Below are 13889 nucleotides of genomic sequence, written 5' to 3'. Positions count from 1 at the left end.
GAATCGTTTTTATTTTGTAACAAGCTAATACACAAATGTAGCAGCTGATTGGCTGAGTATATGAACTTAAAATCAAATTTATCTCTCGCTGTTGCTTTGAAAGAAATGCTGAGGCAGTTTGCGTGCTAATTACTATTTTTTCTTTAATTGTAGCATTTTTGAAACATAAAGAAAATGTTTATGCAGTCATAGAAATGTGTATTTTTTTTACTTATAACTTTTGTCTCAACATGAATTTAAGCTGTAATATTTATTCACAGCGTGACACTATTAGCATTTTTTGTATTCTTTTGCAATTTCTTCTGTTTTCAGCCACAAGATTGTAGTTAAACTGAGACGAAAGCTGTCGTCGTTTAATGAGAGAAACTCTGCATCCATTCCTCATACAAGTAGCTTATAGACTGTATTTTCTAGTCTTTCCTAATTTCTGTGATTACCTTACCAAACCACCACACGAAGGGTCCCTACACTTTGCCCCCTGCAGAGTAAATCATGCACACAGATTATACTTCAGGGGTGCACCTATAAAGCTAAATTACAACTCGTAGTCTATGAACACAGGTCTTGTCAACTGTCCATCTGAATAACATTTTCTGTGATAACTTTATCATGCTGCTTGTTAAATTGATTTAGCAGCCAAAAATTGAATCGGTGCTAAATGCCCAGCATTGGCAGTCGCTTAAGTGCCCTGGGATACTGCCACGAATACCAAAGTTTTTGATTGAAAATTAATGTTTGATTGTTCCGCAGTTTATACAAGTACTTACGCACTCAATCACGCTTTGAGCAGGAGGCGTGCCAGTATTAGTCTAATTGAAATGTTGATTTCCAAATAATGAGCTATTCTTTGTAAACTCGGTGGGCAACTGGCAATCAAAAAACCTCTTGGCAGAAGACAATCGTGATCAAAACATACCAAAAATACTAAAGAACTATTTGTTTCCGCCTTCTAAATTGGGACAAGTCATCTTTGAAGATTGAGGCTAGGAGAAATAATTGACGGAAGCAATTTCCATTACTGTGAAACAGATGTTGCATGATGAAGTTATGCACATTTTTAAAGTATTTACTATTATCTTTTGTAGTATTTGATTCAGTATATATGTAAATTGAGTCACACGAAATGCAGACTTTAGTGATGATCGGCATGTGTGACATTCTGTTTTTGGCCACTGGGTGGAAGTAGAAGACAGATTTGTTTATTTCTTTGTTTATGGTGAAGACGATGGATGAAGATGAATTTAGCTGCATGACAGGCATTTGAACCTCACTTAGTATGTTTTTCATTTTAAAATCCCAATGTGCATTTGCATCAGAGTCGATTTGTTAAAATATAGTTGTTTGCAGACCTGTTGAAGAAGAAAATGCCCTGCATGATGTTTCTTCCTCTCCTGTCATCTAACACTGAGAGAACCAACAACACCTTCCAGCTGTTTGAATATAGTAAAACACAAGTGAATGGTTTGATCCTGCTTCTAGAAAGCATTTTGTGGAAGGGTGGTTATTTGTTACCCCTTACACACACACACGTGCATAAGCGCGCATTTCCCTTCCTGTTGCTCCCACATAATAGTTTCACACGTCGATGGACTTGCAGTAATGAAGTGTGAAGCTTCTGTGACGCCACAGGGAAGCTACCGTGTGGAACTTTACTCTCTATTTTAGTGCACCACCTTTGGTTCCTTACAGCCCATTGGCTTATGATGGCTTATATATGTGGTTCACTTTGCACATTATTGTAGGTAAAATTAAGTATAAGCTTCATCAAACACACTTAACAATTGTGAAGCCAGACAGACAAGTTTTAAATAACATAAGGTACATAACGTGTAGCATACTCAGTGTTTTACATACATTTAAAGTTTGCTAAGGAAGCAAAATCTATGTCTCTAGATTATCTACCGAGGCATGAATATTGGGAAAATATGACAAAAATAGTGGGTCTAATTTTTTTCCCTCTCTCTTCATGTGTTCACATGCTTCAGTTAGCATTTGGTGCTGGGTAAAAATTGTTCAAACTGTGCAAAAGTTTCAGTAACCACACAAGAAACAAACAAACAGAAAAGCAGTACTTGGAAAAGCTTTTTTTAGAGATGAAATTTTTAAATGTGGAATTAAAATGAGGTTTCCAAAATCTGCAGTTACACTGATCCGTCCTTTAGCAGCAGTTTGTCTTGAATTCTTGTATTCAGTACCAAAATGTTAAGGTGTATCAATTTCCTGTATCCCTACTCCCAAAATAGTTCCCTTTTAACAGAGTGGCGTGCAAGTGAGAGGGGAACTGCCATTAAAACAGGCTGGGGTAGTCATATTTCAAGCTGAGGGGCCCAGGGTCGATGCATAATGCCACTGCCTCTCATAGTACTGCGTAGCTTTAGGACGCCTGTCCTATTTATATTGAGGGGCTGTGGATTGATGCGAAATGACGAGGGCCGCGAGGCTGCTGAGTGGGTGGGCATCCACATGCTCTGCTCCACAGGCAATCCTCTACTTCTATGCACAGATACATACACGCGCAGAGATGCACACTTGTCTTTGTGTCGCACTGCCACCAGCCTTAGAAAAGCCCTACAGTCTCAATGTGCAATGTCCTCTCTCTGTCAACATATCCTCTATCCCAGCGTTAATGTGACAGAATATAACCAGAGCCCAGAACAACCAGGCGGTGCAGTGCAATGAAAAACAGCATGTGTAACAGGCATGTTTCCTCATCTTCTATAACAGTTTGCTTTCTCATCACATTGTAACTCAACATGTAGCAATATTGAAAGTTTGAGATGCTGCTAATTCTTTTGAATAAGGCTCTTAAGTCTGATTTTGATTATTTATTTATTGTGCACATGGTTTTGGATTCAAATGTACATAACGTGTACTGTTACACTGCAAACGTATTGTGAATTTATTGAAAATTATTACAGTAGTATATTATTTTGTTTGCTACTTATTGCACAGATAAAGTGAGTGTTTAATTTTCCTGATTTTAGAGTGTACAGTATATGAGTGGTCTGACCTATGAGACGTGATGGGTGGGTGGACCAGAGCGAGGCAAGTCACTGGTTCTGTAATTACGCCAATACAATATAATAATTCTACTATTATCGCTGTGCTGCATTTGAATTTTTTAATTGGTATGTCTGTTTGTTTCCCCCTTTCAATTCTCCCAACTCACTGTCACACACATACGCTCTGTCCCCTCTTTCACTCATGCTTCTTACCCCCGCTTCTACATGGAGACTTTGACTGGCAGTTTCTCAGGTTAGTAGAGAAGTAGTTGGCAAAGTCGGTGAGAAAGTGGGGGAAATTTGTTAGCATTATAGCAACCAATAACCAGTCATGTTTTAGGACCACAAGCTTTAGCTGTCCATCCATTATCATCATTATTTAACATTGCTGCCACGTTCTTACATGGTAGCCATCCCACCCATTTAAGTAGTAGTTTGACTATTTGGGATAAGAAAATGCTTTTTGCTGTATAGCAAAATGATATAAGATGCATTAACTCTCGCATGTCGTTATATGTTCAAGGCTTCAACAACAGCTGGTTAGCATCGCATACACTATTTAAAACAAGGGAAATGGCTAGTCAGTCACTGCCTAAACTCCGCCTACCAGGAAGGTTTTAAAAAAATCATAGTGAAAAAGCTACAAATTGTATTTTTAGAATGACAAGTCTCCTTCCCAACTTACTGTCAAGTAGTAAGTCTATTTCTAAAGTGCTGAACTATTCCTTTAAAAGGTGTCCATTAAAAAATGTTTTTTTTTGTCTTCCTACAGAGAACAACAGCTGTGCTCAGCTTGAATTCACGTCGTTTACGATGTTCAGAAGTGATTTTTTTTTCCCAGAGGAAAAAAAGGATCATGAGCTATCAAATCTTCTGATGTTACTTCCACAGTAATCCACCTCTCTGTTGTCTACCCCATATGTCTTCATAAGAGTCAAAGTTTCACCAAAATGTATGTACATTGCCTCTCTTTGCTTAACCCCTAACAGTGTGCGTACCAGAGCCACAAATGGAGGCATATTTGTTAATAGCATTGTGTGTTCATTAGCCCAGCGGCAGATTATTTTCTTCATTAGTTAATAAATTATTTGTTAAACAAAATGACAGAACAAATGGTATAATTTCAACAAAATACATGAAGACATCATGTTTCAGCAGTCTAAACATCTAAAGATATTTGGTTATTAGGTGAGGCATAAAATTGTCTCATTCAAAGTTCAGTCTAACATATTTGGCATTTTTGATCAAAGCCCTAACTTGCTTACCAATGTTGTTAAAAAAAAGTAAGCAGGATTAACTGATTTACAACTTCAGATTACATTGATAATACTGATGCACCATGTGTACCTTTTTACAGATGGTTCAGTATAGCGGTACCCAGCCACCAAAGAGTAACAAAATAAATATTTTTGCTATTTCTAGCATTTACTTGGTGACTTTATTGAAATTAAACAGATACAACTGGTAAATGATAGTAGATTTAAAAACTTGATATTCATCTCTCTAATGCATTGGAATAGTTGTATACAGCTGCATAAAGTAGTCAAGCAAAGTGCAAGTACCTGCCTCAGTTCCACTGCCCTCTGTTATAGTGTGAAGTCATATTAATTAATAAGTTTTAAGGCAAAGTTGCGATGTTTGAGTATGCAATATAAAGTTAGTAGATTTGAGCTGCGTTTTTACCTCGAATGGAATAAGTCATTAAATTAAAGATGTTCTGTTTGACTTGTTTAATGATCTTTTGGGTCTCTTGGAATTTATATGCTACATAGCAGTGAAGCACACTGGTTCATCATTTGTAGGTGCCCTGTGACTGTGAGTGTCTTCAGAGAAGAAAAATTAACTTGGAATAATAGCTGAGGGAATAATCTGGTTATGTGTAATGAGGACTCTTATTAGTAGTTATGCGCCTATCAGGAGTGTGGTGGAGGTGGACTTCCCTCATCTCCCTCTCTAGAGGCATGGCGCTTTCACTCCGCTCATCTAGCTTTTTAGTGTGAATTGTGGGCAATTAAAACCCCACCATGTAAGAGTGGAAAAAAGGTAATGAATATGGAACACTATCTCAGAGAGGTCCGCGGAGACTGCTCGTCGAGTTCTGAGGTTTCCATTCTCCAAATCATTGGGAAGCACAAAGACCATTTGACAGTGTTTTTTTTTTTTTTTTTTTTTTTCCTCCTTCTTCTTCTTCTGTCCCTGGCTTGGTGTGCATGTGACTCCCCAAATGACAGCCCAGAGGTTTTAAAAATGCGAAGCCCATCCTTTAGGCTGGTGAACTTGCGTGACCTCTGGCAGTGAGGAGAAACTTTTTGTCGTAGGTTTGGCGACCTGCCTGCCTGACCGTGCCAGCGCCCGCCGCTTCTGAGCAGAACATGGGAGTGATGGGAAGGGGGCTGAGTGGATGTGTCTAGACAGTCAAGTGGAGGAGGGCAAATATTTAGCCATGCCACTTGGGGAGGAGATCCAGGACTCCTCTCCACACTAAGGCATGCCTCTTAGACACCGAATAAGGCCACGTCTCCGTCCTGCTCCCTACGCTGCTTCGCACTCTGTATTCAGGGTCACGGATCTCATTTCTTGGATAATATTTCAAGCTGGCCACAGATGGGGAATTAAATTGAAGACTTGAGTTGGTATGGTGCATAAAGGATAGATTTTGGTGGCTTTGCTGAGCTGATATGAAAAGGAATTGGATACAGTAGATTTAGCTGTACTGAGGCTGGCTTTAAGGCTCTTTGTAAATTAATGCATTAAACGTTGACTGAGTTGTGAGCATCCTGAAAGCAGAACAACCCCCTAAGTCATCAGTTATTATCCGCTGTGACACGAGTCACCTCATTTTAAACCGCCTTGTTATTTTGCTGTTGATAGTTGAATGTAATACTTACCCTCTCATTTACAAAACAGAGCCTGCAGAGCCAGCATGGTATTTGACAGCACTGCAGGCTTTTACGTGCAAGCTCCAGTACCTTCCCAAATTCACTTCTGATACAAGGAAAATTCCATGCATTTTTTTCTCCCTGTCTATACCACATTTGAATAAGCCTGTAATCAGAAAAATTGCTGTCAGATGACTACCTAACAAGGCTTCTCACACCAGGGTAAATATTGATTCAAGTGAAACAGCACGTGACAGTTTATGGTAATGGCACAGTGCCACACTGACAACAATACACATCATCCTGTCACTATTCTGGCAGGATTTTGACACTGAGGGGAGAATAAAAGTTAGAGGGATGGAGAGCAGATCGACGAGGCTTATGCTCAGTTGCTCGTGGTGAATTTAGGTGAGTGCTGCAGACTGGCGTTTGTGTCGCGTTTGCTGATGGGCTGAGTAAACCCTGCTCTACTGGTAGCCGTCACTCACCCACACATCAGACAGCGCGGTGCAGTCTCATGCCACCTGTGTTCTCACAGTGTCTTTATGATGATCTGTCTCTCTGGCCTCTCAGTCTTCATCTGGTCCCTCTGCTTAGAGCCAGCAAGAAGAGCTTTTTTGTTCTGATGGGAGAGAGCTTAACACACACTCGTGCATGTTGAATAGGAAATCCATCAGAGTTTCTCCTCTAACCATCAGTAGCTATCATGCAGTGCTGAAATGATTAGTTGGTTGATCAATATTCCAATCAGCAGAAAATTTTCTGTGGCAGTTTAATAGATTAATCATTAAAGTGATTTATCCAATAAAAGTTGTAGACATTTGTTTCTTAGAAGCGATCATTTGCTTTGCTCTGTCATTTTATTGCAAATTGAATGTCTTTGGAATTTTGATTGATCGCTGGTGGGATTTTCTAGTATGGATTAAATGATTATACTGACAAATCAGGAAATATATGTGTTTTTCTCAATTTTGTCAAATTCTTCAAGGGACAGTGCTCACAAATCACTGCATAAAACAGTTTAGTTCGAGCCAGATAAACTCAGCCACCACTAACAACTGCAGACTTTCCTGTAGATAAAAAAAGGCAGAGAGCCAGAGCATTCGTAACAAGTTTAACTGATCCAGTACTTTAAATTTACCTTATAATTCTCCAAATAGATATAATAAGTACACTGTGAGAGATTTCAAATTGACACTAAAATGTGCAGAAAGAAAAATGGCTGCAAACGTACATCCAGCCGAATTAGGGCTTTAATGATCACAAAACTCATGATGGGACCGGAAAATTACATTCGTTTCCTCCTCTCTCTGCACACTACAGCACATTTGTAAATTTCCAGTATGTTACCCATGCAGGCTTAATCTCGTAAACACTACATACATATTTGAAACTCCCACCTCTCTGAGTTAATGAAAGCATTTGTGTCACTTTAATGTAAAGGCTTGTAGGACTTGCCCATCTGTTTGCAGTTGTGCTGTTACAGTGTGTGTCATCAGAGTCTACAACCCTACAAATTATAGCTTATTAGCACCAATACTAGCAGTGACAACATTTATCAAGGAAAACATCTTCTATTCTCCCTAATTGTCCCCTCTAGGGCCCGCTGTTATGTGGACCGGTATCGACGGGCAGGCGCTCATTAGGACATCACACTTGAGCTGATGAACAGAGATTTAAGGGGACATGTCCATCCTGATTGGTTAATTTGATGTGAATAGAATGACACCACATCTGGAGCCGATGAGGTATTTATAGTCTGGGTGAGGATATCGAAACACACACCCTTAGTTTGTGTGCTTGGGTTCGTGAACTCTCATAGAGCGGTGCCCACAGGGGTTGCCAGCACAGCCGAGGTGGGAAGGAATATGAATAGCTGGCAGGGAACAGGGTGCCAGAGGTGGAAAGGGCAGGGAAGTTTATGTCAAAAAACAAGAGCGAGTAACTGATATTCAAGTGTATCTGTCAGTCTCTCCTAGCTTACGAGAGTGAGTGACAAAGGGCACAGGTCGGCCTGCTCTGTCTGAGGGTTTTTTTTGTTTTCTTTGTTTCTCCTCAACAATGGGCTCTTGTCTGATATAGATATGCTTCCTGTCTGTCAGTTTTACTCGCTGATATTTTGTCACTTTTACTGCGTGAAGTGAGACTGTAGACCTTTACATGAATGCCTGTGTGTGTTTCTGTCCTCAGATTGTGATCTCCAGTCAGGTAGAATTGTCCCCGCTGCTGCCCTAGGTTCACAGTGATACCTCCCTCCTGCCACTTTCCACTTTACACAGCTAACATCCTCAGGGAGTGACAGATAGAAATCAGAATCTAAGCCCGGCGCTCAGCAGCTCAGTACCTGCTCAGTGTCTGCTCCCAAATGCTGTGATCTTTTAAAAGGCCTTTGCCTCTTAAGTCTGAGAAGTCTCAGAGTCTAGATTTCTTTTTCTCAGGTTCCCCGTACGATCTGCTGCTATAGGATTGTGCATTAAATTCATTTGCTTTAACCATCCACAGTCTTGTTGCTTTCACTATTACACCAGGAGCTTGCTTACCATGATTTGTCACATTAAGGACCATACAGGCAAGCCATGTTTTTCCCCAATTTGTTCTGGTGATCAAACCTAACTTTTCTTTCCTGCCAGTTAGAGAGCTTTGATGTCTATCTGTGGAATGGGTAAGGATGGAAATGCAGCTTGATTCTGGTGCCTTTGGCTACCGAAGGCCAGACTTGTGCTCGCGCAAGATAATCAGCACTTCTCACACAAACAAGATAAAAAATTTAAAAAAAAGTGAGAGAAGGATTTACTCCCATCCTGCCTATCAGGCACCCACTGAAGACAGGGGAATTATTTTGGCAGCAACACTAATGTGGTGACGGTTGTTGTTTCCTAAACTGATTTCCTTAATCCTCCACTTGTTCCACACTTTGTAAACATTGGGGCTTGATTTTGTAATCTGGGAGGTCCCATTGACGCACAGACACACATGCAAACACACAACCAACAACTTGTCCCCCTAACCCCCTCCTCGTCAGCCACTGCCCTAATTAGTCAGAATTAAGACGAATGCCTGGGCCTCACACGATCAATTGGTATCGAGCGGACCTTCGCTCGCCCCTGCCTGGGGGCCTCTCTTGGCTGGCAGATCATTTATATCAATCGCTTTTGTTTTTCTTTCCTTCCCTCTTTCCATTCTTCCGTCCACCAAATGCAAGATTCAGTCTATTGGTTGGCATGCAGAATGGCCTACCTGCTGCCGTGTTAACTGCTACAATTGCATTTATATCACAGCCACATTTTTTTCCAAAATATTCAGGGTCACATAAACCTGTCACATTAATACCTGTGTTATCTAACCGTTATCAGGTGTTTGAGTGTTTTCTGTGTACTTTATGCTATCTCTTTGTACTTAAAAGCTCACAGTGCTGCTCCCCTACCCTTTCCTCTTTTGTCAAATACATTTGCCTCTATCACTTGCTATTCTGGGTGAAGAATAATAACTACTTATTTTTTTGGCCCAACACAATAATCAGTCTACAGTGATACCAGTTTCTCACCTCCTTTTTGTCTTTCACTGACCTTTTTTTGTGCTGTTTTGTTTTTGCTTTGCACCCCTCTCTGTTGTTCCTGTTTCTTCTGAAAAGGTGAGTCACTTAGTTTCATTTTTGTTTTCTTTTGTAACCTGCCTCTTTTTGTCTTATCTTAATAGTCCAAGTATTTCTTCTTCTCCAAAACTTGGAGACAACACCAGAAGAATTTTTGTGTTGCATTATTCTTGAGTTTACAGGCACAACACCTTAGGGAAATTTATTTATAGACTAAATTAAATGGGGGGAAAAGGAAAGGGTACAAAAGCGCACTTTTATTACCTCCTTTCTCCAAGGTTAATGGTACAGTAGTCAACTGCCACTTACAATAGATATAGATCCAGTTTGTCCTCTGTGTTTATCTCCATGGGTCACTGAGTGTGTACTTCAGTGTACTATATGTTAGTAGTACCTGAGGGTGTTAGAAACTGAGTGATTTTGCCCTGGAAGCAAGTTTAAACCTCTCAGGTCAAATGCCTTTTCATGTAGCATGCTTTGTGTGCATGCCTGGTGCATTTGTGATGTTGCAGAGAGCAGCGATGGCCTTCATCCACGTATGTGGTGCCAAGCTTGGATGGCGCGCAGCAACACTTCAGCCTTCAATGATTTGGAAACTGGCTCCATGATTAGGATTCTCCATTCTGTACACCAGAATGTAGCAGTATGCCTTTGGTGTGATTTATTTGGAGTTCACTTCAGAGAAACCTTGGGTAAATGTCTTAAGATAAATGTTTAAGCTAAGATATACTTTAGGGTGCAGTTAAAGTTTGATAGTGTCAGATGAACTCTATATACCTGTGTTAGATCCCAGTTACTCCTGTACAGGAAGTCTAGACCAGCTCTCTGTGTAAATAGTCTCTGCGTCTAAATAGTATTACCTTCATGCAATTGCCAGAAACATACATAAGCCAGTAGGGAGACATGCCTTGCTCTAACCGTCGGATACCTCCCCAGCTTCCTCTGTGATACATTTAACTGAGCAGCCCTATTAGTTAAATACAATTACCAGCCACACCCGTTAACATGATCTGTGTACTTGGTGAAATTATTAGGTATTTACTTCAGTGGCCAGGAAAATGGGCCTCAAGGATCTGTTAATTTTGTGGGCCAGAACAACCCATAACATTACCATTAAAAAGATGCAAAAGTGAGTGTGCACATTTTAGACTTTAAATGCAGATAATATATTTAAGGATTTTAGCCTTTGCATAGCGTGCATATAAATCACAGTACAAAATAAACTTTAAAATCCAGTTTGCATAAATCACTTTACATATCACTAGAGCTAATCATAAAAACTACTGCAAAAACTACCACTCATCTTGGAAGGAGTGAGAGGAGTAAAACTATTGCCTGGCCAGTAACAACCCATCTCTGAATCTGATGAGGAAGTAGCAACTCTGTCCAAAGTCCCCTAGTTCCCCCAGAGTCCAAGAGTGAGCAGGAGGAAAGTTCTTGTAAATCCAATTCTGAAATCACAGTTGTTTGGTCACTGATAATCCTTCAGTACTCTTCATTTTATAATTCAATTACGAATCTTTAGCACAATTACTTCTTCTAGATTATCTGCTCATGCCAAGGTGCAGAGGATTAACAGGTTGTTATTACAGAAACATCACTTTTTATCCCCTCTCTCCACTCCTGATATCACTCTTAACGCACTGATGATTTTTAGTTTAAAAACTGTCTATAGATGGCGACCCCCTTACTTCCTATTCATAACCTCATTACAGTTCTCTCATTCAGAGTTATAGTGCAGAATCATTACATTTACTGTTTTTATTACATCTTTTAATCCTGAATAATGTATTTCAAACCTCCTCGACAGTGTCCATTTGTGTGTATTTTATGGATAATGTATGTTATGTTTAAAGGTGATGAGTGAATGTTTTTATTTTGGCACTCTAAAGTCCCGGCTTTCCTGGCACAAAGACATCTCGTCTATTTTCCACATACTCTGTCGTTTTGTTTATTTCACCGCCACCTTCTGTTTAGAGAAGGTGACGGTTTTAAACTCTGCCTTTCTCGTCCATTAGATACTACTGGACAGCTATCATCTGTACAAACAGATGCTCTATATTTCTGCCTTGAACTCAGGGTCATGGAGGATATAAAAGAGGAGGAAAAACACAGAGATGGAGGAGGGAAGTTACTCTATACTGTCTTTGTGGATTAATGGGAGGAAAAGTGGGACTATTAATCCTCCTTTCCCATTCTGTGGTGTGGAGTATAGAGTTTGATGGAGACAAAGTGCTATGTAAATATTAACCAGTGTATCCTTTCACAATTTTGCCCATACATTTTCTGCTTATTATCAGATCCTTAATGAGTCACAGAGGAGAGACACACTCAAGCTCTCTGTGTGTGTGCGTGTGCTTGATTGGGCGGGATGGTTGGCAACCACTTCTCCATTTCTGCTTAATTTGCCATTGTGAACACTATTGAGTTAAGTGCCCTAACTTTGTTTTGCTCCCCAGCTCCCTGCTGCGCTAGCATTACTCCACTTGGGCTACAAGCAATCAGAGAAAAAGATACAGGAATTTAAGGGAAGAGGGACTGCAGTAACACGTTTTAACTGAGGAGCATACCAATTAATGCTGATAAAGAAGAAGGTACAAGGAGATTAATATCTGGACCCATGGTAAGTGTACCGTGCTGACAGGTGGTCCCTATTAGGCCTTCTGAACTGGGGAATCAACTCTGGCTACTCTGAACTTCTGCTACCTTTACTAGCTGTATGGTTGTTGTAAATGGCACAGACAGTAGCAATGATGTGGCAGAGAAGACATTATGGAAAAGTAGAGAATGCGTTGGTGGAATTTATCCTCCATGTGACCCCTAAATGAAATCAATGAAATTGATTAATTCTTCCACAAAGCGTACCCTTCAAGAGAAGCATACACTAGCAAGAGCTGGCACCTCAACCTTTTCATCCAGTGCATTAAATGATCACAAGCCACCTGCAGCAGAAAGAAAAATCTGAAAAACAGCTAAATTATATGTTCGCGTTTTTGATATACTGTTTGGCTGCTCATGAAAGCAAACTTGATTAGAACCACAAAGGAGTTAATTATATTCTGACCTTCAAGACCTCACTCACCCCAAAAAATATTTTTGCACAAAATATTGACTTTAATTTATTAGTCTACATTGAAATTTTACATATTTTGTATAAATACAGTGTAAACTATTAAATTGAATTGAATCTGGTCAAATTAAATATACTTGATTCATATACATTCAGTTTATGCCAAGTATTTTTTTTACATAATTCTGAATTATTTGAATAAATAATCCTTTGATTTTACATCTTTCAGCACAGGTCAAAATAAGTGCTGAAGTATAAAAATGAACAGCTAATCTGTGACCCCCTTTTGCCTTCATAACTGCCTTAATTCTTCATGACACGAGTTCAACAAGATGCTGGAAACAAGATTTTGTTCCATATTCACAGTTGGTGCAGATTTGTCAGCTGCACATCCATGGTGCGAATCTCCTATTACATCCCAAAGTTGCTCTGTTAGATTGAGATGTAGTGACTGTGGAAGTCATTTGAGCACAGTCAGTACATTGTCATCTTCAAGGAACCAGTTGGAGAAAGTCTCTGCTTTGTTACATGCTGCTAGAAGCAGCTATCATAACATGGCTGCACTGTGGTAGGTGAATAACTGGGATCTAACGATGGTCACCAAAAATACTCAGGCTGTGGCATTCAATCTTCAGCTCGTACTAAGGGGGCTAAAAGTATGCCAAAACATATCCCCCACATCATTAAACCACCATCACATGGAACTATTGATTGGATCCATGCTTATTTATACCAAATTCTGGTCACACCATCTGAATGTCACAGCATGTATTGATACTCATCAGACCAGACAAAATTTCCCAGTCTTATATATTCCAATGTTGGTGGGCCCATGCAAAGTGTAGCCTCAGTTTCAGTAAACTGTAGCCCATCTGTCACTGTTGCTCATTTGCTTCAAGGTATTAAGTGATGTGCATTCAGAGATACTTTAGTTTTAACAACTGGTTATATGAGTTTCTACTGCCTTCCTATCATCTCAAAGCAGTCTGGCCGTTCTCCTCTGACCTCAACAAGGCATTTTCACACAGAAAACTGCCGCTCACTATATATTCTCTCTTTTTCAGACCGTTCTTTGTAAATCCTAGAGATGTTCAGCATGGGAAAATCCCAGTAGATCAACAGTCACTGAAATGCTCAGACCAGCCCATCTGGCATCAACAACCATGCTACATTCAGAGTCCTTTAAATCACCTTTCTTTCCTATTCTGATGCTCAGTTTGAACGTCAGCAGGTCGCCTTGACTTTGTCAACATGTGTAAATATGCATTGAGTTTCTGCCATATGATTGGCTGATTAGATTTTTGTTAAAGTAGAAAAAAAGAAAGTGGGTGGTCAGTCTATATGTT

At 39.9% G+C, this 13889-nt stretch overlaps 1 long non-coding RNA gene across 4 annotated transcripts in view; it reads left to right on the top strand.

The window, feature by feature from the left end:
- The window catches only part of LOC146671982 (uncharacterized), a 56364-nt gene that overhangs the window by 109 nt on the left and 42366 nt on the right, over window positions 1-13889 (top strand). The window lies entirely within an intron of this gene.

The sequence above is a fragment of the Rhamphochromis longiceps genome, linkage group LG4, assembly GCF_057381845.1.
Source record: "Rhamphochromis longiceps isolate RC_006_pf linkage group LG4, R_longiceps_female_GT1.1, whole genome shotgun sequence".
Classification (NCBI taxonomy): domain Eukaryota; kingdom Metazoa; phylum Chordata; class Actinopteri; order Cichliformes; family Cichlidae; genus Rhamphochromis; species Rhamphochromis longiceps.
The sequence above is the reverse complement of the archived record's forward strand: the minus strand, read 5'-3'. Positions and strand labels throughout refer to the sequence as shown.